Genomic DNA, 27025 nt, shown 5'->3' with positions numbered 1-27025 from the left:
AACTGTCTGTGCATTGACAATGTCAACTGCTGAAAACATTCCCCATGCCTGGGGCCAAAGGAAACAGTCAGAATGGGTAAACCTGAGGACATCAGTCTCTTCTGAGGGATATTTGGTTGGTGAAGCCAAAAGCTTTTCTAGGTAATTTCCAGATCCAGGTTTTACTAACAATGATAGCCCAGACTTCTGCCATAATGAAGTACCTTCTTGGAGGTTAACTAACTAGTTATTTACCTAGCAATACTCAGCATAATGGCAAGCACAGGAGTGGGGTCGCTTTTGGTTAGTTTGTAGAGCCTTTAAAACCTCAGAAATTTCACTATGAGGAAACCAGACAATTTAAAATCATAGCGTGGGCAGTAAAATTATGTAGCGTATCACTACTAAGCCTTCTGCTAGAAAATTCACAAATTTTTATTTCTTTAACTCTTCACCAGAACAGGTTTTGGTTACAATTCTTTTCTGTCGGGGTGGACCTGACATAAAATGATGTCAAAAATCAGTCACATTAGGATTACACACATAAATAAGACAAGTACAATTTGCCAAGTGATATGCATGAAAATGAATTTTCTTGCTATGGAATGATTTTTTTGAAATCAGTTTTCTTTAAATGGTATTAGCTAGAAAGCAGCAGAAAATATGCCCTGGTCTATACCAGGAGGTATATCTGTCTCATTCTGTTTCATCAAGCGTACATAAGTTATGTATGGCGTTTTCATTATGGATAGTAGTCTGGCCTTAGAAAGATATCAATTATTATGAAATGTCTTTCATTAATTGTTTCTCTCTTGTGAGGATTTAAAAAATAGTTTGTGTTGAAAAGAGCAAAGATAAACACTGTTTGTTAAGATCTCTGTAGTGTAAAATAAAATACTGCCTTTCCTAATAATTTCAGCAAGACAAAATTGGTACCATTTTAATTATATTTAATTATGTTTAATTATTGTTTAATTATGTTCAATTATTTAATTATGCTATATGTACATTGTGCTTCTGACACCTTTGCTGGGAGGAGGAGTAACTTGCCAACATTACTGGCATTATGCAACCTGAAAAACCTGCACCCCCCAAAAAATCAGGGTGTTCAAGTTGCTATCAGATAACAAATTAAAATGCTAAACCCATTGCAAACAATATGCTTCATGTTCAGAAATTCCATTTTCTCCAAAGGTGTGACCTGATTTCAGTGGGAAGTCTGTAAACAGGGGGTTGAAAATCTAGGTTCTTAATATCAAAATCCTCACTCCAAAAATATGTAGGACAAAGGAAGAAACTGATATTAAGAAAAGTGTGAACAAAAATGTTTTTCACAAGTCTGTCAATGTCAGTAATTTCTCTCAGTTGTCAAAACTCATGTTTACAGAAGTTAATTCAAAGATAATATCTTATGTACTAGGAAGATTTATAGGTATCTAAACATTTCTTAAAGACAAAAGTTGCTGCACTTCCTAATAACTCTCTCAATTGCTTATCTGTTCTCAAGTTAAAATATGTAACAATACATATATTTATATATATACTGTTCTCTTTAAGAGAAAGTATGCACAAAATTGTGTATGTATTCAGATTGGTATATATGCAAATGCCTCTGTAATTTCTAGTGGTCCCTAATTCTAGAAGAATGGAATGCTTATGCTGTTGAAGGTCTTCATTAAAACATACATTATTCTATAATACAAGTAATATCTAATTTAAGAAATATTTTATTAATATGAAGTTCAACAAAATGCTTAATCTCTTCAGGATTTTAGTGCTACCTCCTATCTGTGAAGCCATCCATAAGATCTCAGACTGAGTTTGCTGTTGTTGCTCACCTCAGTCTTATTTTAGATATACGTACCTCAGGCACTGGTCTTCCCCAGTCAAAAGGGACTAAAGACAACAGAAAAGGTAGCTTATCTAGAAGAAGGTGAAAAACAGTATTCCATAACAATTAAGACTCCTGGAAAGCAGAAAATAACTTAACTTAACTGAAGGTATTCTTAATAATTAATTTAACAACCTGATTTAAGCTGAACACAGGAAAACAAATTACCTTGCTATTCTATGCAACCATTTCTTCAGGAAAGCTTTGAGATTTCAGTGTAAATTCCAGTGTAGGTACATCCCAGTTTTTAAGGATACTGCAAAGACTCACCAAGCTAGCCAATAGCATCAAGGTGCCTTCCCCCTGGAAAAGGATTTGGATGGGACAAATTTTATGTTCAGCTCAGCTGACTTGGATCAGTAAGGTGGGTGTAGTTGATGTGGTGTCTGTACATATTTCATATTCTGAAAAAATAGATCATTTTTGTATAATAGAAACAGGGTTTTTTACTTTTTAGAAATCATAAAACTTGTACAGCAGTAGGATTAGCTGCTCTACTTTTTGCCTGTATGGCCTGATGAATCTTGAATTTGTGAGATTCATGAATGCGGCAATCATGAATAAGGCAATGAGGCAAATCAACTTTGCAAGTTGAGCAAGACAGTGTCCTCATCTAGAAACTGTCCATTCCTGGTGAAGGGGAATAGTTCTGACTTTCTCTGTAGAGATAAGAAATAGAGGCAGCCAATTATAAGGGCAGGTAGAAGGATTTAGGTAGAATTTAGGCTGGCAGCATCCAGGCCAGCTTTATTTATGTAACTCCTTTGTTTTGGCATCTCCTCTACCTTTATGTTTGATAGGCCAGAGCCCAGTGGTCAATTTGATATGTTTGGAGAGTTGAACATGCTCCAAATAAGGTGACTTCTTTTTTTTCTTTTCTGTTTTTTCCTGAAAAGCAAAGCTCCGTCAACAACATCTTCCACTCTCCTGCCATAACCCCCACTACTACCCATCACTTGATGATTTTATGCTTTGAGGTTTTTTGGTGGTTTTTGATTTTGGCTTTTTTTTTTTTTTTTTTTTTTTTGAGGAGGGAGAGGGGAGGCCTTTTGTTTTTTTGTTTTATTAAATCGTGTCATAAAATGAGCTACACTACTCAGAAAGGGCAATATTTCAGTAACTGGGATGAGAGCTAGTGACAAAATAAATGTCAGCAGCAAACCCAAACATCTCTTTACCTACTCTTTGTATCATAGATGCTCTTCAGTTTTAATTAACTGATCAGCACAAAAAGTGATAGTCTTCCTCTTCTTCCAGGGTCTACAACTTAGTTGTTTTGTCACCATTTTACAGTGTGTAAGGCAGTGGAGAGCATATATGGCAAAAATAAAAAGACAACACCCTCTTGCATTAGAGTCTTGGAAAACTGTCAGTTTGTGAGTTCTGTCTTAAAGTTTCACTAGAAAAGAATTGTGCATTTGAGTTTTTGAAAGTTTAGCAGAGTAAGAATGAAAGCTTCCCTTGAAGCCATTATGATATTGCCACATAGTGTTTTTCTTAGTTATTTAGTCAGCAGAGGTTGATGGTAGGACCTTCAAAGCTGTAGCATAAGCTGCATTCATTTGAGCCAACAAAGTAACCAATAACCGTGGTCAGACACTTTCCTGTACATAGGCAGTGCTTGGAGACGTATCACATATATTTTGTCTCCAAGATATGCACGAGTGGAATTTAGGGTAGGTGGGCTGCTGGGCTCTGCATCTGGAGCTGGGGTGGGCTTGGTAACCCTGCAGTTCTACAAGAATCGTAATCCTATGAAAATTTTATTAGCAAAGTCGGTATTTGTTGGCTGCTGTGAAGGGAAAATCATACTGAGAAACAAGGCTTTATATAACAGAAAAGAGAGAGAGAGAGAACCCCTGCTCTGTGCTTTGGTGAGAGTGCTGTTTTGCAGCTGTGCTGCACTGCCTTGATGTCAGCTCCCAGTTTCAGCCATCATGGAAGCTCCAAGTACCACTATGAGCTCAGAGTACAAATATGAATTATAAATTCATATATCTTACTTCACTGCCTCCTTTCCCCTCTTCCAATTAATGTAGTCTAAAAATATCCTCCATTCTAAATTGCTTTACTGCTGACGCAATGTCTTGTAAAACACTGTGGTTATTGACAGAAGAAAATAGAACCTCAAGCTCCAGAATGAATAATCTTTAAGCCTCAGAATACTGTTAATGTGAATTGTTCTGCATTTGACTGCAAATTAACTATCTTTTTGAAAGATATTGATCTCACTTAAAAATGCAGCACGCCCACATTAAGAGCAATACTCTTTTACTTATTATGAGGGAAATCCTGTTACTTCAAACAAAAATGGGGGAAAAAGTAGATGCTACATATGCACATGTTGTGATATTCTTTTATTGTTGTAGCTCAGTAAACATACTTTATATCAGCTTCTGAAAAAGTTATATAAATTATTTCTTCACAAGTGGATCTCAAAAAAAAAGGTGGGAGAAGAAAAATGCACAGAACTAGAACATGGAATTAATATTAAAATTATTTTTAAATTTTACAGCCAGATTCAGTAAATTTACTTACAAGAAACTACTCAGATCGGTAATTTATTGATTTACTCAGATAAGAATTGCAACTTGCAAGAATTTACAGATTAAAGCCCAAGTCTGTAAATATTTAGAAAATAAGTCATACATGAAATCTTGCTCTTCACAAAAAGGAAATATTCATTTGGCAATAGTAAACTAATGAAAGGCTTTCTTAAAGAAGTGAAAATTAGATAAGTAGGAATTGCTTCCTTTGAACTAGCTAAATCCTTTCTTTATTTTATACCAAAAGAAAAACTAAAATGAGTAACTCTTTCTCTAACACTTTAACTCTTTTGGAAAAAACCTTATCACTGCCCATATCAGTGTGCGACTTAATCAGCACAACTGACAAGGATTTATGAACATTTTAATTTCAAATGCATTTACATACACACACACACATATATATACACACTCATTTTATTCAAGCTATTTTACACAAACAGAACCTTAAGTAGTTGAAGTACTAAAAAAGCCAATCGACATACTTTTCATATATCTGTAAGTCATAAACCTCTTAAAATTTTGTCTTAAAAAAAACCCCCAAACAGCTAAATTATGGAAATACAGAATATTTACCAAATATATATATTGATTTTCATTCAAAATTCCTGCAAAGCTATAGGCCTACCAGTGATATAAACTGTAGTAACAGGAAAAAAGCAGAACACAGGAACCTGTAAACAAATCTGTGAATAACAAGAAGCAGGGATGCTAAGATTATGAATTTTATCAGTACAAGGCTTTGCTTGTAAACTGTAAGGGAGGCAGTTGTGAGATGCAATAACTGCCAGCTTTGCAGAGGGGAGTGTTTGTATGTGTGTGTGGTAGGACACAAAGAAGGAAGAGGAACAGAGGTAGGAACATGTAGCCACAATAAAGCCATAATTACATTACTGAGCATTTGTGTCTGCTCTGTCCCTCTGTATCCTACTGCTATCAGTACTGCCAGCAGGGTCACAGAAGCAGATGATTGTCTGCTTGTTTTTAATTCATGTATTCTTTGACATAGGAAAAAAATTGTAACTTCAAGTACAGGGGAAAACTAAATATTTAATCTAATTTCCAAGATACAGCAGTGCATCACATGTTTCATAGGCTGCTTGCCAATCATAAAATACCGGCATACATCTTAGTTACTTAGCATGGCCTATTAGGAGTGAATTAGTATCACTAACCACAATTTATCTTTTAACAATAGCATATTTCAAAAAATTGCAATTTTAGAGACAAGATGGTGAGCCCAGAGCTAGCACTTCATTGCTGTTATTTGGCTCCATAGAGGACCGGTTTTTGAAAGTATAGAGTATCTTTTTCTTTATTTGGTGGATGTTGGGGCTTTAATGAAGACTGACTGAGTTGGCTTAACAACGAGAAGGAGGGCTGAATGTGTTTTTTGCAAGAGAATAACCACCTTCCAGAGCTCTTAAATCCACACTATATATAGTTCATGTCCTGAGTGTCTTTTGTTTTCCATGTATTTTGTAGGCTTTTAGCATTAGATTTGTTTTCTCTGCATCAAATGTCAAGTTAATTTACAAGGTATTATTACTGGTGTGTTTTCCTTGGTTTGCAGTTTTCCATAAAAGGTAGGCAGCTGAGACTGAGTCTTCGGGTGAGGGGGAGATACAGGACATAAAGTGTGTGCCCATGCTTGTAAATTGGCTGTCTGTGTGACAGAGCTAGGAAAACTTCCCATCCTCATTTGTACCCGGAAGACGATCCAGGATAAAACACAATGGATTTCCACATGGGATTTAGACTTGACGTTTTTTATTTAGTTCACAAACCTCTCAAAGGAAAGTTTGTTTTCCCTTCATAGATGGAAAAATCTTCTAAGATAAATAAAGCTGGTTTAGCAGCAGTAGTAAGTAAATATCTTGGTTACATTCCTTACAAATTTATCTTATGTGATAAACAGGCAGATTCTTGCCATCAAACTGTTGTATTTTGTTCCTTGGCAATTCAAAAGAAATATCTATCAACATCTACCATGTTCCAGTTGAAAAAGTCTCTGTTTAATTCCAGAAGTTTACTTGCCATAAGTAAAATTCTTAATTATGGTTTTAGAGGGAAATTAAAACAATCTTGAAGAGATATGTAACACAGATTTTACATTTTTCTGTCTTTATGTAGGGAGAGGCAATTTTCCACTGGCTCAGTTAGGTTGCATGTGGGGAGGGGTGAGGGGCACGGAGACAGAGATACTTGCCCCCAGATGTTCGTGCGGCACTGAGGGTTTTATTTCGCCAGCCTACCCTTTATAAAGACTTTTGAAAGACACGGTCTGGATTTTCTCATCCGTCTGAACTCCACGCCCCCTCGGGATCTGGCCAGTGAAATGCCTGCAGCTTCATAAGAGCTCTGACTGGGAGAAGCCCCTGAGGCTTGGTAAATGATATCCGGTAACACCAGATCTTCCTTTGTATTGAGAGATAGTACAATGCTTTGACATCTTACTAATTTAAAGTAACACATTACAGTTTTTACCAGTGCTGCTCTTCAAAAGGCTCTCCCAGGAACTCTGATGCCAATACCTTCTGTTACCTGTTTAGTGGCTTTTCAGGATCAGGGCATTTGCAGGCATATCCACTTAAACGTGGATTCCAAATCTTCAGTTTTTTCTGAACAGCTTCTGAAACTTAGCTTGGTCTGAAGAGTGAGAGCAGAGGACAAACACAAGCTCAGTCTCTGTGCTGCTCCTACAAGAACTAGTGTATGCTAACACAAAAAAATATGCCCTGAGAGCACACAGAGACACAACCTTAGTGTTATTATGTTTTATTCAATAACTTTGTGATGAAATAGATTATCTAGAAGCCATGCCTTGATATTAATTTTGGCCCCGTGTCTGTAAGGCACTAAATGTTTTTGCAGGACTCTTTCTTGTGACTGTACGGAGGTCTCTGGGCATAGAACCTTTGTGAACAGGGAGGAGATCGTGGTAAACCTTGGTCACTCCTTCTGTGGCTGATAAAAGCTCAATATCTATTCAAACAGAGAAAATTCCTATACTTACATCTATGCATATCCACATATTCTGAAGCACATGTTTAAGACATTAATTTGATCTTCAAAAATTCTCTGGCATATTATAAATTTTAGCCATTTTGAAAATACAGTGTTTGGGGGGACTATATTGGTCTGTGCAGTTGGGAGGCTCATGTACCTATCCCCTTGTGCAGATATGTGAGCACCTCCATGAGCCTGAGTCCTTGGGTGGAAAATATTCCCTCCTTTCATATGACTAACACAGCTGTAAGTTATATTTGCAGTGTGTCACAGTCAGGTTTACACATGGCCACAAATAAATGTGAAATGCCTGATTTGACATCCCTGTGTAATGCAAAGTGAAAACTTCCCACATTGTTCTATTACCTTCTGGCTAATTTCCCCAATTAAATCTAATACCTTGCACAATAATGAAAGACTTTCAGTGAACTCTATCACTCTTGTTCCACAAGGAGGACAGAATTGTGTTGGTGTCCATTAAAAATACCATACCATTAATGAATGGTAATATCATTCATTAATGTATGGTATTTTTAATGGAAATACCATACAATCAATGAATAAAGCAAAAAGTATATATATTTTTCAAAGTACAAATGCAGTGGTGTATTTATGTATTTAAGAGACACAATGAAATGTATTCTTGAAATATATGAACAGTAAATAAGTTTTATTAAAAACATACAAAATTAAAATTTTGATCTCCCTTTTATGTGGTCTACAACATTTTTTCTGTTTAGGGATATGAGAATAGAATAACTTCTCATAAGACTGAAAGATTCATAGAATAATGATATTGCATATTTTACTAGTGAATATTTGGAGGCATTTAGCAGTGTAAATAACAAAGATTTTGTTTTGCAAATTAATTAATTCTGCAACAATATCCAGTAACACTGTTATTTGCAATGTAACAGGTAATTTAAATAGTTTTTTGTAAAAACATAGTTTTCTCAAACTTTCTGTTGTATGCTATTGTGTGGTAAATATCCACTGATACTTTGAGGTCTCAGAATGCTTTGCACCTTCATTTACAAATAACTTTACTAATCTTAACTGAAACAATGAATTTGAAGATCTAGCTGGTGTGCTAGATATAGATATAGACATATAGATATATAGATATATAAATAGATATAGATATAGATATAGATATAGATATAGATATAGATATAGATATAGATATAGATATAGATATAGATATAGATATAGATATATAACTCAAAATACCAAGAAAAAAAAGGTTCTAATTAGTAACTAAGCAGTAATTTTTTAGACTATGTCTCAGTTAATTTCTCCACTAAAAATGTATCCAAACATCTATGACATACAACAGATCAACAGATCTGGAATGTAATAGCAGTTTGCCATAGCAGCAAATGTATCTCTCTGTGGTTAAAATAAAAATGAGAGGAAAAACTTGCTCAATTGTTCTATCAGGTGGGTAATTATTATTGAAGTAATTAGATAGATCAAATTCATTTTCAGAAATTAGCCCAATTCATGAGACTGTTTTACTCTTGATTATTATCTGCAGGGAATAGAACTATCACATATAAAATACCTACAGGAACACTTTTTCTCATTGCACATAAATAATCTGCATTGAGATAATGCACACCAGATATGCATTAAAAACCTGAAGCCTTAAAAAGTAGTATGCTAGTAAAATATTTCAATTTTAAAGTATTTTGTTCAAATTCCTACCAGCTCACACTGTTCTCAGGAGAGTTCAAGGAAATATTAAAAATACTATAGAAATAAAAAGAATAAGGTATTTGTCACTCTCATTTAAATTGATGTATGTTCCTGTCCCACAAATGTCATATTGGATAATCCTGAAAAATTATCATAAATATCCAGAACTATGCATATTTATGATGGTATTTTGCATAGCACCAGTAGCCATTTGCATGGGAGGACTGTGAATGGAGGTGGATGGGTGAAACCTGAACAGTCAAGAGGACAAAATTTATTACCAGCATCCTATAAACTGTCTCAGCAACACTTCTGTTTTGCTCATTTTACAAAACCAAAGCAATTTGCCTCGCACCACTCCTGTGATGTTTTCAATTTGCTGGCAGTTTAGTGCTCCATACTTAGCCAGAAAAATTTAGCCTAGATAAGTTTCTGAGGGATACCCATGTTAATTAGAAATATCTTTTCCTATTACTGACAGCTGTAAAGAAATCCAAGGAATATTAATAATGCTAGCAAAATCACCAGAGCAACTTTGCAAGATACTGAGTACCTTGAAGCTAATCTGCTACAGACTCATGAGCAGGATAAACTTACTCACAGTTAAAAGATATGCAAAGGTTTAACTGTTTTGCTAAGTGAAGAAGAAGAGAAAATGAATAGAACTTTGTTGTCCTGGCTTTTGGTAGCTTTTTGAACAGTATTTCTCAGTGTTGAGAATGGTTTCTTAGAATAAGGAAAATAATTAAAAAATATATAGGACTTACATTTTGTTCTCAGCCATGCCAGAGACTTCTTTATGAGGAAGGTCTGCCTTATGAGGACAGATTCATTCTGATTAAGGAGATTTACGTCCACTTAAATAAATACAGACAGTAAAATCTCTTTATAGTTTTATAAAACCATGGAAGTATTCAATTTTTCAACATTTGGGCATTGCATAAAAGTCCTAATGTAAGTAACAGCATAAGAAGTGTTGAGACCAGACAGTGGCTGTAAGGTTGATCTGGGTGAACTCATGTTATCACCTGCCCCAGAAGGTAAAGGTAAGCCAGGTTCTTTTAAAAAGATCTTTTGGGGGCAGAGCAAGTGAGATGACACTGAATGACTGGTGTGTATACTAAATATATATACAAATATATATGTGTGAGTGTATTTTAGATCAAATTGGTTACAGTGGAAAGCAAGTAGCCATTTTTGTTATCATTATCTATAGTAATATAGCAACATAAAAGCATAAAAAGAACACTGACAAAAATGTATAAGGACAAGAAAGAAAGTGAAAGAAAGGATAAGAGTGGAAAGGTATCACCACCCATGACTCTTCCCTTGATTGTTGGAATTCTGGTGCCTATTTGTAGAGATGATCACAACCTTCATCTGTCAGGACACAGAAAAACCCATGAAACACAATGATGAACTGGTTAATGTATATTGAGGTTGAGGTGGAATGTACCTCCCCTGGGCAGGAGGAAGAAGTCTTACACTGTCTATTTCAGCACTGTGTTTCTGTTGTAACACTTGTGCAGTCCTCTGGTGGCAGACCTCAGGAGGAAAGTCTGGGGGGCACTTTGGGGGTATTTGATGATTTATCAGTCTTTCTAAGAGAGGTCAGCTACCTCTGTCATCAGCATAGTTGAGCCAGTTATTCCCCATCAGAAGGGGTGAATTAATCTACAGGGGAGGGGAGGGGAAGGGAGGTGAGGCGAGGCGAGGCGGGGTGGGAGTTTTGCAACCGAACTAGCCGTAAAACCATTGGCATGATAAAAAGCACTATCCTTTCTCCGCATGATCTGCTTCTTAGCAGACTTCTCCCTTACCTGGCTCAAGCTGCAGCATACAAAAAAGTCTCTGCCTTTCCCTCAATTGAGTGATGTGTGCAAATCTGGCTTCAGCAAAGCACCCTCCTGCCTCTACAAATGAAAGAATACTTTAAGTCATTAACCATAAACATTCCAATCTCTCACAGCCCTGAAGAGAACAATACTGATATTATCCAGAGTAACCAGTCCAACTGACTGCACAAAGTGAAGAACTAGATCAAGGAGGGAAAACAGGAATTGGGCAGTTTGATCATAGAATGGCTTGGGTTAAAAGGCACCTTAAAGATCATATTGTTCCAACTCCCGTGCCACATGCAGGGATGCCTTCCACAAGACCAGGCTGGTTCAAGCCCTATCCAACCAGGTCCTGTACCCTCACAGGACATCCACAGTTTCTCTTGGTTTCTCTTCTAGTATGTTGCCACCCTCCTGGAGAAGAATTTCTTCCTAATATACAATCTAATACAATTCTCAGTTGTATCTATCCGCATCCAATGAGCTCTGCTCAAGCACAATGAAGTGGCAAATTCGAAAAGTATCAGCTATGTGTTTTGCAGAGCAAGGATTGTAATTATTGCTGTCCAAAGTAGCACAGAAGCTGAGGATAGATATTTTGCAGTTCCCTAAAGAAATTCAGTGTTTCTGCAGTGATGGATATTTTGGAAATACCCACTTTGTAGTCTATTTGTCAGGCAAAAACAATTACTCTTTAAAAGCTAAGAATAAAAGTCAACCCTATCAGGATTGGTTTGGAAATTTACAGAGGAGGACATGAAATACTGGAGGCCACAGCAACTTCCTGCCACCCTTTCAATTTTGGCACCAGTCTAGAAATCTATGTAGCTGTGTGGTCCACCTTTAGACCTTCTGTTTTCCAGCAGATACTTCAATTCTCTAGTTCAACTTTCTAACAAAAACATTAGTGCTAAATATCGGGCCATGATACAGACTTGTCCATCCCCATAGTTTTGTGTGCATCATCCAGCTTTTTGTTAAGTCCTATAAAGTTTCTACTAGTTTTCCAAGATGTAATTTGCTATTTCCTATGACTGTTTTTTACTCTTAGCTCACCACTGCTGGGGGTTTTTTTGCAGTCTTTACTGGACACAAATTGTCTCCATTCGTTGCCTTCTGGTTTTCCTTAATTTGTTTCCTTTCCCCTCTCCTTTTCCTCCCATTGCATTTTCTCCCACATCCCTATTTTTCAACCACCCTCCCACATCCTGACTCTCCTTTTGTGGGGTCATATTCTGGTTTTCCCTACTCGTGCAGATGTGTTAGGTTGATCTGCATTCACAGACACTATTGCTCTCACTGGGTCCCTGGAATTCACTTCACAATAGCCCCTTGCTCACTTGTTCATAGCCAGGCTTTACTTCAGCTGGACACAGTAAGGCACTTGGTTGAGTGATGCAAATCTCTAGGATCTTAAAGTCTAATTGAGAGGCACTCTTCTATGGAGAGAAGAATCACAGATGTATGTGGCTGTTCTTTTGGGGACAAGAGATCCAAAGAAAGCTCTATCAGGAGAGCTTAGGACACCCTTGCTTTTGGTAGTCTGTGTATTTTAATGAAGGAGTTTATTTTTAGTTATAAGTATCATGTGAAAGCTCTGGAAGTGGAAATTATTACTTAGCAACCTTAGGGAAGGGCTCGAACAGCTGTCTTTTAGGTGAGGATAGGCCTTCAGACTGCCATGAGAAGCCTTACGTGGAAAAGTTACTGAAGTAAATAATTGCCTGCAGGGCTAAGCCTGGACACAAAAAAACCTAAATGTGAGAGAAACACAAGTAGTTTGCAAGGTATTAGTTCATTATGAATGTCAGTATATTTGTAAAAGGTATTTTAGTCTCTGGCATTCATAAAATTCACACTGTGAATATATATTGTGTCAATATAAATACAAAAATATGTTTTAGGTAACGTATTTCTAGACTGAACGCATTTCACATAAACCTCAATGATTCAAAATAAAAAGAGCACCAAGTACCCAGAATTGCTAACAGAAAGCTTTGTTGACTTCTGTGGGACTGATTATATGATGAAAGTTAACTATATTCTCAGCTAATAATGTAAATTTTTTGTCACCTCTTACTCCTTGGAATCCAAGGGGGACCTCTTCTAGTAGTAAATTACCCTTCAATCCCTGTATCTCTGTGTCAGGTGTGGAGAATGTCCCTGATTCAGCTGCATTTTTAGCTTTTAAATCTGCTAAATTGTTCCTTCATTCTCCTTGAGTAAGCCTTTTTTAACGTCCTTTAACGTATACTACTGGCATTTCCTCTGGTAATTAAAAGGTTTCTAATACTTTGAAATAAGCTTTTTTGTGAATTTTTGTGACTTTCCCTTTGAATTTAATAGCCCACTCTCTTCCTGAGTTTTTCCAGTGTAAGCACTACTCCAAAAGCATATTTTGAGTCTGTATATATTGTTCCCCTCTTCTGTGCTAATATTTCCAGAGGTCGCTTTAGGGCACATAACTCACATGCTTGAGCTGACCATTTGGAAGGTAACTTTCCCTTTCCTGTGGCTACCAACCCTTCATCCATATATAGCAAACTCCAATACCCAGTGCCCCTGGACTACTCTTTAAGATCCATCAATGTACAATAGTTTTTCTCCTTGGAAACTGGATGGTCCTCATTAACTACTTTTATTACTACAGGTTTCACATTCAATTTACCTCATTTTTTTATTTTGCCCACACCATTTTATGACTTTTCTCCTTATATTCTTCCCTTAATTGGAGAAGCTTAACTACCATTTTCCCTTCCTCTGGGAGTATTCCAACATCCAACTGCACCTGTAAATCCCATCCTAATAAATTGTACCCTGCTTCTGGAACTAATAGAATCCCAATTCCTATTTTATTTGTTCCTTCAAACTTTACTTGCTTTATCAGTGAGATTTTGAACACTTTCCCATTTGCACCTACTACCTGCATCGTATCTTCACCTTTTTTGCACCCCTTTGGAATTCTACAAACACAAGTTCATTTGTGTCTACTAAGAATTCAAATTCCTCTTCTTTTAAATTCTTCCTGGAGACCTATTTCTAAAGTTATCAAGGGTTCCTGATGGTATTCTGTCCCTAGGAGGTAGAGACTGACACCCCTAATCTCCCACTTCTCCTTTTTGCTCTGTCTCATAGATCCTCAGGTCCTTTTCCCTGTGGGGGGCAATTCTTTCTGATATGCCCATTCTCTTTACAGTAAAAGCAAACTGGTCCTAGGTTTCCCTGTTTCCCAAACTATCCTTTTTGTGTCCAGTCCCAAGAAGCTGCATCCCCCCTCCATTCATCTTTTTGCATTCAGGGTCCACCTCCCTTACATGGGCTGTTCTTTACGTGCTGGCTTCCTTCTCTATGGTGATTACTATTACCTTGGCTTTTGACGTTCTCGTCCTCCCTCTTTACATATACCTTCTGTGACTCTCTTAAAAGATTTTCTAATCTCCTTTCTTGCCAACTATCTAACATATCTAACTTTCTCCATGTATCTGGAGTGACAACATTTATTTTTAGTAAGATCCGTCCAGCTGCTGTATTAGAGTCAATCCTGAAGGTTGCCTCATATTCTTCCTCAATCTTTCCAGCTGCTCTGTTAGGGTTTCTTCTTTCTTTAGCTGTTAATCAAAATCTTTACAAGCATTTTGATTTCGTGGAGCTGCCTCTTTGAAATATCTTATATTTAATGCTCTATAGTCCTCTATGTCTTGCCTTCCCCCAGAGCTGTTGTGATCCCATTTGGGGCACATTATGGACCTTTTCAGGTCCCCTGGAAGTCCCTTTCCCATATCCATATCCCAGCCGCCCAGATCATCTGTCTTTCTTCTGGTGTGAATAGCATGGTCATTATTGATTGCATTTCTTCCCATGTATAAATATTGGCCCCCAGAAACTGGTGTAACTGCTCTGCTAATCTAATGGGGTCCTCTAGTGATCCTTTTAATTCTTTCTTGAACATTTTCACATCAGAGGAACTTAGAGGTACGACTACAAATCCAATTCTTCCCTGCAGCTCCCACTGGAGTACTTCCCTCAGGGGATATAATCCTATTGCTCTATATCCTATATATCCTATTGGGATATAATCATATCCTCTGATCTGCTTTCCTCTCATTGTGCCACCCTGTTTCTAGCGTTTTGGCTAGGGCCCAGCAGAGGGTAGGGGAGGTGCAATTGGGGCTACTGGAGGTCGAGTGGGCAAGTGTTTTAAAGGGTCTCATTCTCTGATACTTTAAACAGGATCACCTTCGAGGATGAGGTCTCCCCCTCCCAGCAGGGAGGGTAGTCACTTTCTTCCTTAGCTCTTACACAGATGTTTAATGCCCGCCCGAGATATTTATCTTTTGTCTGATCTACATCTTGGCCAGTATACATGGCTGCTCCTGGTTTCCCCTTTGGAGTATTCTACTGTACAATACTGACTCATTTTGAATTTGTCTTTATCTCTGGTACTGAGGTCATATTTCCTCTGGGCTAGTTACCTTCCTAGTGGGCTATCTGGAGGTACTGGAGATACCTATTGGTATCTCTTAAATTTCCACTTCTCTACTTGGGGATTCCCTACTTGCCCATAGTCCCATCCTGACCGACCAATCACAGGCCCTCCCCTGACAGAGCCTGCCTCTCTTACAAGGGAAAGGGAAAAGGGAGGGGGAGGAAACAAGGATAGGAGTAAAGAGAAGGAAAAGGGAAGAGAGAGGAAAAAAAACCTAAACACACCCCCCCCCCCAAATTGTAATTATCTTTTGACAAGTAAGAAAAACACTTATGATCTAGGGACTTCTGTATCACCAGACCTGTCCCTGCCCTTCCCCCACTCCTCCAGTGGCACTTTGCTCCCAACCCCACCTGGCTCAGCTCGGCTGCGGCCCGCCCCTAGCGCAATTCGCCTTGGCAGCCGCGGTCCCACCATGGCCCAGCTCAGCCGCGGCTTCGGTGGCTCCACGCATCCCGATTCGGCTCGGCATCGGTCTGCCCATGGTCCCCCTCAGGTCGGCGGTGTGCCAGCTGCCACAATGCCTCCTGGGCGACACAAACCCCTCGGCGGTCGCCCCGCTTCCAGCCCGGTCTCTGGAAATTATAGCACCGCATGCGCCCCAGAGGCAGCCCCTGCTTTGAGCGCTGCACCCTGCTCGGGCCGCTGCGTCATGCGGAGCTCACCAGCCCCTTTTGTGTGTGCCATCTGGGAAGCCCGCTGCGGATTCCCGTCCCCGCAAAAACGCGACTCCCCCAATGTGGGCGAACTCTGCCGCAAACCCCTCACAAACTCTTCAATCTCACGCATCCTGCCGGCCACAGGGTCCTTTTTTGGAGGATCTCTGCTTTTCCTCCCCGTCCCGCTGTTCCCTTTTTCTTCTTACGGTCCAATATCCTGATGCTTCAAGGGACTAGGACAGATCCAGTATAGTACTAGTGTGAAGCTCACTTTTATATATTGGAATTACAGAGTCACAATCTGGGAGAAATAGTTATGAGGATGGTACTCATCCCCTCTTCCCCTCTTGTCTTTATCCAGCCTTATGTTGTCTTTGGGCTTCCAATCGGTGACCACCGGTGGTCCGGTGAGTCAATGCCTCGGAGAGGCAGTCCTCGGAGAGTTTGATAGACTCTGCCAAATTTGTGGCAGGGAGCGCCCCTTTTGAAAACTCCTAGTGCCACCGGGGTGAGGTATAAATCCCGGGGGAAGCCCCCCACCATTATGAGAAATTATACTCCTAAAAAAATTAAAAGGTTTATTAAAATTTTATCAAAAATATAACAGAAGACTGAATAGAGAAAATATTATGGTGCAGGGAGCAGAGGATTTTTCCCACCATATGCTCATCCACACAATGGAGGTTTTGTCTTTTAGCCCTTTAGCCCGTCCCAAAGTTCTGTCCATCGACTCCTTCTTCCATGTCCAGTGGTGGAGTTTACTTCCTTAAATGTTGATTGGCAGTCAGGTGCTGCCACAGTAACCTGTCAGTAAGCTGACCCTCTCAAATGACCGACTACCCAGGTTACCCCATGATAACAATGCAAGGAGGGGGTAAAACACAACTATAAATCTATAAAACTTCTCTTAACATATACATGTTATTTGCTTTTTAATTGTGAGAGTCAACCATTGCATTATTCATCTGTCAAACTTGATCAAGGGCTTGAAGCCTGTACTGCCAGATCTCAAGGCCACCGTAAACTTTTGCCATTGCATTAGATATGTATCAAAAGCTAAACACTCTGCTCAAAAATACAGGGTTTACCATACAAAACTATTTCCTTATGGCTTTTTTTTTTCCTGTCTGCTTGAACTACTTGTCACAGAGCTCCTGCAGGAGAGGCTGCAGAGAGCAAACTTACCACCAGTATGCCTCATCTCCCTCATGGGGAGGGACCACATTAAGAGGCTGAAAGCAGCTGAGACAGTTGACATGGGTGCCAATTAGTGTCAAATGTTGCCATCATTCTCTGATATCTACACCTCTCCATTGGGAGCCAGCCCAAGACTTCATAGTTTGACAGTGAATAGGCAGCAGGTGACAACAGTCTTTAGTCACATCCCAGCTGTCTTTACCAGCCTGGTATAAGGATTCATTAGGCCTTGTTGGCAATGATGAAGCACTGTATATATATTGCTGGTTGGGGGCTATGCACAAATCACAAACAGGACGGGACCGCTAAGAACGCATCTTGAGCTCTTTTATTTTCCAGCATCAGCCTCATTACATGGTTATGACAGTGGGAAGATGCCATTAGATCACATCTCAGGCAGCAAAGAATGTTACAACTTACTTTAAAAGTTTTTTGACGAATCACACAAAGCAAAACCATATTGACAGTAATCCCATCCAACCACTGTAAGTACACCTACCTTCACTTAAAACAATGCTTATTTCCAATAAAATACCTACTTATAAGCCTTAAAACACAATGCACAGAGCTCCATTATTAAGCTTAGAACTTCCTAATATCTTGCTAGATATACTTTTCTGCAACTTAAGGAGTTATTCTAGACAAGTATTAATACACTGACCATTGCTCTATTTGTCCTTACTATTCTACTTCGTATATAATTTTTCTGCTGACAAATCTTATGGCTACTGCTTAGCTCTAACCACAGTTCAGCTGTCCCTAAGGCCTGTCTTTTACACCTTTCCCAAAACACTCAGATTTTAAAGTTTCCCACAATTGCCCCTCTCAGTTCACCTAAAAAGAAACCTTTGTAAGCATGTCGTTTATTAACTACCTTGCGTTTTGTGGATTTACTATAATATACCTATTACTTACTTACTTAAAGCATCTTTTTGCTTGCACTACGCATTGCTATATTACAACACAGCAATTTTAATGCTGTGAAGCCTAGTCAGTTTAAAGGGCATTAGTCATGTCTGATAACAATTACAAGTAATTATTGGAAAAAGTCTCGTCGGTTCTAAGGCTTTAATTCAAAACCTTCCTCCATGTCTATACCTTCATCCACTATCTCTGTAAGATTTCGAGAGCTATCTGTGAATCCATGTCCTACCTCTACCTTTTGTAGGATAAAAACTTCTTTGGTAGTTTTGTCCATCATTTGTCACACACACCGAAATATGCATGATATTACTACTAATATAACTACCAAAACACCCAACACATATAGACTTATTTTACAAAGTTCCTTTAGCCAAGGTGTAAAACTCCATTCTTCGAACAAATCATCTAACCAGGGTCCACCATCTTCTTTAATTTGAGCTGTCAAATCTTTCAGCTTTTGTATGCTTTTGTGGATGGATTCAGAATGATCTGACAGGTCATGCAAAAAAATCCTTCAAATTCCTCACAACCATGTCTGTATGCCAGTAAAAGAAAATCAATTGCTGCTCTAGTTTGAAGAGTTGCATGTCTAACACTATTACCATCTGTAAACACATCACTGATTGCAGTGGATGTGGCATTAGTTTGTTCACTCAGCCAACATCCAACCTCATCTAATTGTTTCAGTGCCATTGCTGAAGACAGTTGGGGTAAAAACAAAAACCCTCTGAAACCCTTTTCGCAGCATTCCAAAGTATGAAATCACTTTTACAATTTTCATCATAATGAGGAGCAGATCTTGTTCTTCTATGTTTCTTCTTAATGACTGCCTTAGCAGTAGGTGCTATCACAGTGAGCATTCCAATGCTACATGGGCCACCTTCAAGGCATGATGGAATGCCCTGCTAAGCCCTATCTCCACAAATGAATCAATATCCTTTTGACAATTGTTGTGGATATTGGTCAGCCTCAGAAATCACATCCCAACTGTTTTAATAATTACACCAAAAACTTAAATTTCTGTATGGAAAATAATGGGGAGTAACATCGTACTTTGGAGGATCACCTTCTCTCCAATCATTAGCTATAAACATAAGGCAAATATCCATTGTTAAAAAACCAAGAATTTCTAATTCTTGGGGTTCAATACTGCTTTGGCAAGTTCTTTGGCCCAAGTGTTCCAATTCAATACAGGATTGCTCCCATTGTCAATTTCACCAGGTTTACTATTTAATTGCTTTTTGATCAAAGGCAAATCCTTTACTGGCACACCAACAAGACAGGTTGAGAAAGGCTTTTCTGGTTCTGAATTAGACAAACATATGGTATCCGAGCCTGCTGCCTTGGCTAAGTTCACCTAAATATTTGGTTTTGGCTGTTCCACAGCAAATCTGCACTACAAGAAGCAATTAAAACCAACTAACACCAGCGTATCACTCGATTTTGCTCCATCCTTTTTGTGAGCTAATTTTTGGCATAAGATCCTCCCCTATATGTCAATTTAAAAACTTTGCTTTTGACCTTAAAATCAAATTTCACCTTTAAAAGTCTAATAGAGTGGATCTATAACATACCAAACAAAAACTATGCTTTTGCCAAAAATCAGCTCTATGAAATGAACAATAAATAGATAGCATAAAATCAGGAGTTTGTTGGTTCTACCAGTGAACACGGGATATCAGGCGTGACTTGTGATCCTTCTGTTCGGCTGACATCTGCCTGTTTGCTTTTACAGTCTTGGACTTGTCAACATGTTCTGGAGTGTGATATGATTTGTTCTTTATCTCTGGGACCTATTTCATTCCTGCACCCACAGAGACAGAAGTATACCCATTGCCCCAACGGATTAATTAGAAACGAGGTTGAGTTTGTCCAGCCTCTAATTCAAACAGGGGATTTTCTTTCAGTTTTGCCTGTGTGTTATTTGAAAAAATGCCAGAAAATTGGTGGATTGGGTTCTGCAACAGAGCTGTTTAAAAAATTAAAAACATATAACTCTACTCCCCATTCTGTTGATCTAGAATGCATTTTAATGTTTGATGTGCCCTCTCAATAACTCCTCGACTCTCCCACTTGCTTGTGGGAGAGTGAGGTGTTGCGGTGTGTTTTAAACTTTCAGGTCCCTTCCCCAGGTGTACCAATACCCTCTTCCCCTCCCCCCCTCGTCCCTTGCTGAGTGAGTCCTGTCAATCGGGCTTAACATTCCAACAAGGTGTTGTGTGGTTGGTCAAGTTCAAAGGATGCCCCTCAGGCCTGGGGGTCATTGGCCTGTCTAGCTGTCATTCTCCCCTGAGACCCTGCCCCTCCCACCTGGTTGGAGGCTCACCTGTCCCCTCCCCTCCCCCTGCCCCGGGAGCTTAAAAGGTGAATCAGGCCATGCGGTTGGGATTCTGTTGGAGCTCTTCCCAAGATTCAGACCTCTGTAACCATAGAATAAACTTCTGGATATTAAACCCTCCAGCAGAATCCTCTCCTTTTTCTCTTCACCATCGCCTGAAGCTTTCCTCGTGAGGTAAACGGAGTTCCTAACAAGCCTGGACTTGATAGTGCCCGGCTGCAACCACCAGCAAGCTAAAGGTGTCTCTGGGGTGATACACCACAGTTGCTGCTTTTGGCCTGGCAGCGAGGGTCAGACTGGCCCAGGCACAATCTAACTGGTAATATTGGGATTCATATTCCAATAGTGAGGAATACTAAAGATGTAACAAACTTCCCAATCCTTTAAAATGTGGCCAATTTTTGAGATATATATGTGGGACCATTATCAATTTTTACTTCTTCACTGGGGCACACCCAATGAAGCAAAAGCTTGCAAAAAATGGTGACAGGCATGATTACCTGCTTCACCTGTGTGAAGAGAAGCAAAAACTGCACCAGAGAACATGTCCACTGAAACATGAATATTTTTAAATTTACCAAAGGAAGGGTATTTAGTGATATCTGTTTGGCATAACTGGAGGCTTTGCAAACCTCGTGGGCTGACCACTCCTGTAGAAACAGGAGGCTGCACAAGCTGACAGGGCAAGTACTGGCAATAACCTTAGCTTGACTTTTGGAAATATGAAACATTTCCACAAGTGCTTGTGCGTTTTGGTGAGAAAAGGCGTGACTCAGTTTTGGTTGTTCAAAAATGTTTGGCAAAGTGTTTGAAATAACCATTGTCAGTTCATCTGCTATAACATTTCCTTCCACTAAAAATTCAGGAAGTGAAGAATGAGCCCTGATGTGAAAAACAAAATAGGAATTAATTTTATATTACAAGGTTGTATAAAGTCATGTAAACCAACAATATAAAGTTCCATTACTAGCATTCTTTAGAATTGATCCTTATATTCTTTTAACCACATTAACAGCATAAGCAGAATCTGTGATTAATTCAAAATGTTGTGGAAAGAGCTGAAAAGCCCAAACCACAGTGGCAAGTTCAACAATCTGAGGAGATCCTTCTAGTATTTGAATATCTGATTCCCAGGCTTTAGTTGTTTGGTTCAACCAAGTTATGACTTTTGTTATATCCATCAGTGAAAAGAGTTATTGCATTTAAATGTTCTTCACTTAACATAAGTTGCTCTCTAAAATTCAATTTTGCTTGCCAAATAATTTGTGAGCTGTGTAATGAACAGAACAAATACCTGGGAAGTTTAACAATGCATATTGCAAATCAGCAGAATTTTACATTGGCCAATCAAGATAAACCTTTTTCAATGGTAAATAGATAACTGCAAATTCTTGACCTGCTAAATTTAATAATCTTGTTCTGGCCTTAATTACAATTTGTGCTATCATCTCTAAAACCATAAAAATAGTCTTTGGAAGAAACTTGTAGGGAAGAAAAACCCATTCTATTATCAACAAAGGATCTGTCTCAGAAGGGTCCCCACTGAAAAATGAGACCACAAAGTTGCATTTTTTTCTGCTAAAATTACAAAAATAGACAGGCTTTCTTGGAATAAAGCAATGAACTTGTCATCTTTGGAGAGCTTCCATGACCTTGTCAAGCACTGCACGACCTTTAGGTTTCAGAGTTCTAGGAGAGTTGATGTCACAGCTTCTTCTTAGTAAATTAGAAAGTGGGCCCAGTTCATCGTTGGTAATTCCCAAAACAGGTCTGACCTAATTGATTTCTCCTGGAAGCTGTTGTAAATCTTGTAGATTGTTGACACTGGTCTGGAGCTGTATCTTCTGCGGTGTAATTGTTTTTTCAGTCATCTTCCATCCCAGATACTTCCAGGGTGGAACTTCTTGGATTTTGGTTATAGAAATTTCAAGTCTAGCATTTTGGATTTCAGTAACAACACTAGCAGGGGTTTGCTCTATCTCTGTGTTGGAGCTGCAATGAGTGAATCATCCATGTAGTGTAGAATCATGGATCTTGGATGCTTCTGTCAAACTGAAGACAAAGTTTGTGCAACAAAATATTGGTAAATTACAGGTGAATTCTTCATTTTTTGGGGCAATGATTTCTAGTGATATTTCTACATGGGTTCTCTTTGATTGATGAGGGGAACTGAAAAGGCAAATCTTGGATCATCATTGGGATGAAGTGGGATTTGGAAAAAACAGTCCTTTAAATCAATGATAACAAGAGGCTAGTGTTTTGATAAAGAAAGGAGTCTAGGTTGAAGAGGTCTCATGTCTAATAATTTCATTGATCTTCTTCAGGTCATGAAGCAACCTCTAGGAGTCTGATGTCTTCATATGGATAATAAATACTGGTGAATTCTAGGCACTATTCATAGGGGTGGTGTGACTTTGCTGTAATTGTTCTTTTGCTAATCTTCTAAGGATTTGTTAAAGGCCATTGGTGAATCCATACAGGATGGTTAGTTTTCTAGTTTACCTTTAAAGTGGCAGGTTTTGACGTGGTTTCTATCACAGGCCCACTTCTAGTTTTGCTCTCCATTGGGACAGGACATCTCTCCCCCAGATGGTGAGAGGCTTCTGAACAACAAAAGGACGCAGCATTGCTGTCTTTCTTTCAGGACTCATAATGTCCTGAAAGATGCATGGATGCACTTTGCAAATACATAGTAGCACCTCCAATTCCTGCGAAGGAACTTGCAGGAGCTACCAAATCCCAATCACTGGGCTAAAACGTGTGAGAAATTACAGTGACATCTGCACCACTATCTGGCATGCCTGTAACATAAATTGTTTTACAATGGTGAGTCAGGCTGCAAGTCAATTTTGGTTGGTTTCAGTCTAAACATTGTACTCAAAAGACCTTAGGACTTGAGGTACCAAATGGCACAGACATAACTGAATTCTTTGGAAAGCTGTTTTGCTTGGGTGTATTCATGGGTAAATGGAATGCAATAGCTATAGGTGTTTTTGTTGAATTACCACAGAACATTAAATGTAAGAGCGAAAATTACTAGCTCTTCATTACAATTTACTGAAACAACAGCGGAAAGGATTGAAAGTCTAAGAATTTTGTTGTTGCCTAGAATAAAAAAAAATTGTATTCAGCGAAAAAAATTGACAATTCCAGTAGGAATGTTTTCATAACAAAGATTATTTAAAAGATGTATCAAGTTTGAGGAGGCCAATTCAAACCTTGTACCTGAAGGTATTGAGCTGGGACCATTTGAGGGATGGATGACTGAGGGATAAATGACTGAGATACCGATACCATTTGACTGGGTAATTGACTGTAAGGAGGTACCACTACTTGTGTCGAGGCACGGTGGTAATCCGTGCTCTTTTTTGAGTTTAATGACAAAGAATTGCCATTGATGTCAAATTGAGAACAGCAGTACTTAGAAAGATGCTTCTCTTTCCAACACTGAGGCCAAATAGAAAGTTGGTTAGGTTGGACTGTTTTTGTCGGACAATCCTTTTTAATTTGTCTTGGTTTACCACAAGCAGAGCAAGAATCAGTCCAACTGTACAATACCAACAGATTTTTCTAAAATTTTTTTTTGTGCTTTTAGGACCTTTTTAAATTTTTCCATTTGCTGTCCCAAATTTTCTCCTTAAGCTTTTGCTAAATTATTTCCCAATGTTTTTCCTAACTTTTCTTGAGATTCTGCAATCTGCTTTCCAAAAGTATTGACTTGCACATTAGCAATATGCTGTGGAGATGTGAGCTTACTGCAAGCTGTTAGCATCTATGTTAGAGCTGGAGGCTGATCAGGTAAAGATAATTTTTCTACATTCTTCATTAGCATTTACAAAAGTAAAGTTTTGAATAATACAGGAATGAGCTCATTCATATGGACATTGTTTTTCCACCACTTGGGTTAATCTATCTAGGAAAAAACTAAAGGATTCCAATTCACCTTGTCTGATAGTAGGATAAGCATTTACATGGGTACCAGCTGGCTCAACTGAAAATAAAGCTTTTTTAGCAGCATCTTTAATGTCTCTTAGTACAGGCTGAGTTAATTCTACTGCTTGATTTTTTGGTTTATGGAAAGGTGGATTACTTGCTAGTTAGGTAAGATCTATATTTTTATAAGGAGTATTTTCATGTCTTTTAACTAATTTATACAGAAGTTTTTTCTATTGTAATTCTCATAACAATATTGTAAATTGGTTAAAATTAGGGAAGCTACATTTTGATAATTAGTAGGGACTAAGTAATAAGAATTAAATATACTTTTTAACACATTATTAAAATAAGGAGAAGATAACTTCTTTTTTCTAATGCTAGACTGAGTTCTTTTATATCATGGTGAGAAAGAGTTTTATATTGTGGATTTATATCATTATGAACCATATTTTATAGGTAAGGCAAGGAGTTGTTGTATTGAATCTAAATATTTTTCTAGATTTTGATAAATATTAGACTAATTAGGTAGTTGTGATGGAAGGTTTATTTCTTTATTTAGATTGTGTTTTGTTTTTTCTCTTTTACCACTCTTGTGTCTGATATAGAAGAACAGGGTGCTGTTACAGCTATCAGCTGTCTTAGAAACTTTACTAAGAAGCTTTAAGTTCTTGGTAGCAGTGTTGCCATAGCTAGGAAGGGTTGGGGAGGAGAGTTCTTAGTTTTCGGTCATAGTGTTGCTGGAGCAGCACACTTCTTTGGGAGATTTGCTAGGAAGGGTAGAGGAAGAGAGCTCTACATTCTTAGCAACCCCCCCTGTTGGAGGTACTGGCTGAGGAATGTGTTGTATTGGTTATGGGAAGAAAGCTAGAGTTTGCTAAATTACATCTTAAGTTGGGTTTTATTAGAATCATGCAAATTGGGCTGCTCTTGAGCTGTAGATTTTGAATTTGTATTTGTGACACTTTCTAATGAACTGTTACAGGTTCTACACTGTATCCTCACCCAAGGGGATACAGCTGAGAAACTCTTAGCTGTAAGCTGCAATTCTGATATGCTGTTTTCTCCTTTAGTAGCAAATGAGATAGGCTTCAAGGCTTCTAAATTATTTGTCTTTGTCTCTACAGAAACTTTCTTGCATTCTCTTGCCTCTACTTTATCTATCTCTTTGGGCAGAGCTATCTTGGTTTGCTCAGCTCTTGGTTGTTGTTTGCTTAATCTTTTTTGTTTTCTCTCTTGTAGGTAGTGCTAAATTTAAAGTTCTCTCACTACTTGTAACTGGAGGCTGGGGAATTAAAAGCGGTAAAAACTTTGGAAGAGGTTTGGGGGAGGACTCTATATGAAAAGAATTCTTAGAATTGTAAAACAATTTGCTTGCTTGAGTTTGATCTGAGGGGGTGATTTCTTGGGAAGGGGAAACTGTGATAGGGATGATTTTCACAGCTTCTTGGCTAGGCAGAGTAGATTTGTAGTCTCTCATGGCAGACCCGCCCTGTACAACTTCAGAACAAGATCTGGTCATAACTTGTTTGCAAGAGGAACAGGGCACAGAAATAGTAGCTCTTGTTTTGTAAAGCTTCTCTAAACTCTCATCTCTTGGATTTTAACTCTTAACTTTTCTAGAACACGACTTTTGATCCCTTAAATTTTTGGAACACAACAAAAATTGTGAACACTTTCTTGGGAAATCTGGAGGTGGATGATTTTGCAGAGGAATGGGAGGACGCCTGGTTGTAGTATAAGTGACACAGGAAATCTCAGAAGAAACAGAGGACACGACTGAAGTTGGAAGCTGATCTGATGTCTTTTTCCTGGGGGTTGGAGTGTTGTCTACACTGCTTGTAGAAACTCTAGACACACTAGGAGAAGAGAAGGAACTTTGAACAAAACCTGAGATCTCTTCAGAAGAGGACAAAGGCTCAGCACTACTTGGAATTAAAAGTCTCAGAACTAGGTGTTCTGTTTTGATATTTGAGAAAGTCTCTACTATGATCATTCTGTGTAAAACTTTCTATTAAAGCTTTGGAGATAGGCTGAAGTCTCTTCTTTTTTGAGAGAGACTAGATCATAAATTTTTGTTTATCTGATCTTAAAAATTAAAGGTAAAAGCAGATTTTAAGTTTCTATTTTGAGTACTCACCTTTACTTACATTAAGAAGATTTTAGATCATGTTTTGAGATGTCTGAACATCTTTTATTTTGTAAAATTGTCTTAAGCTGGTAAAAAACATTCTGTTTTGTTTTAGATAAATGATTTCCCATCTTGTTGTTTAGGAGATCTTAAAGTTGCTACTTATTACTTATATCAGCTACAGACGATGAAGGGGATTATCTGTTCTTCCTATTAACAGTTTGGGCTTCTGGCGACTGCACTGTCTACTCTCTTATTTTTTATTCCTCTAGTCTAAAATCTTCTTCATAGAGAAGCACTATTTATCGTTGGCAGGGGGCTGGGTACAAATCATGAACAGGACGGGACTGCTAAGAGCGCACCTTGAGCTGTTTTATTTTCTAGCATCAGCCTCAT

At 38.4% G+C, this 27025-nt stretch overlaps 1 long non-coding RNA gene across 6 annotated transcripts in view; it reads left to right on the top strand.

Annotated features, from left to right (window-relative positions):
* The window catches only part of LOC135460179 (uncharacterized), a 110977-nt gene that overhangs the window by 53912 nt on the left and 30040 nt on the right, over positions 1–27025 (top strand). The gene's annotated exons all lie outside the window — the stretch shown is intronic.

This window comes from Zonotrichia leucophrys, chromosome Z, assembly GCF_028769735.1.
Source record: "Zonotrichia leucophrys gambelii isolate GWCS_2022_RI chromosome Z, RI_Zleu_2.0, whole genome shotgun sequence".
NCBI lineage: Eukaryota > Metazoa > Chordata > Aves > Passeriformes > Passerellidae > Zonotrichia > Zonotrichia leucophrys.
This window is presented reverse-complemented; position numbering and strand designations above follow the sequence as displayed.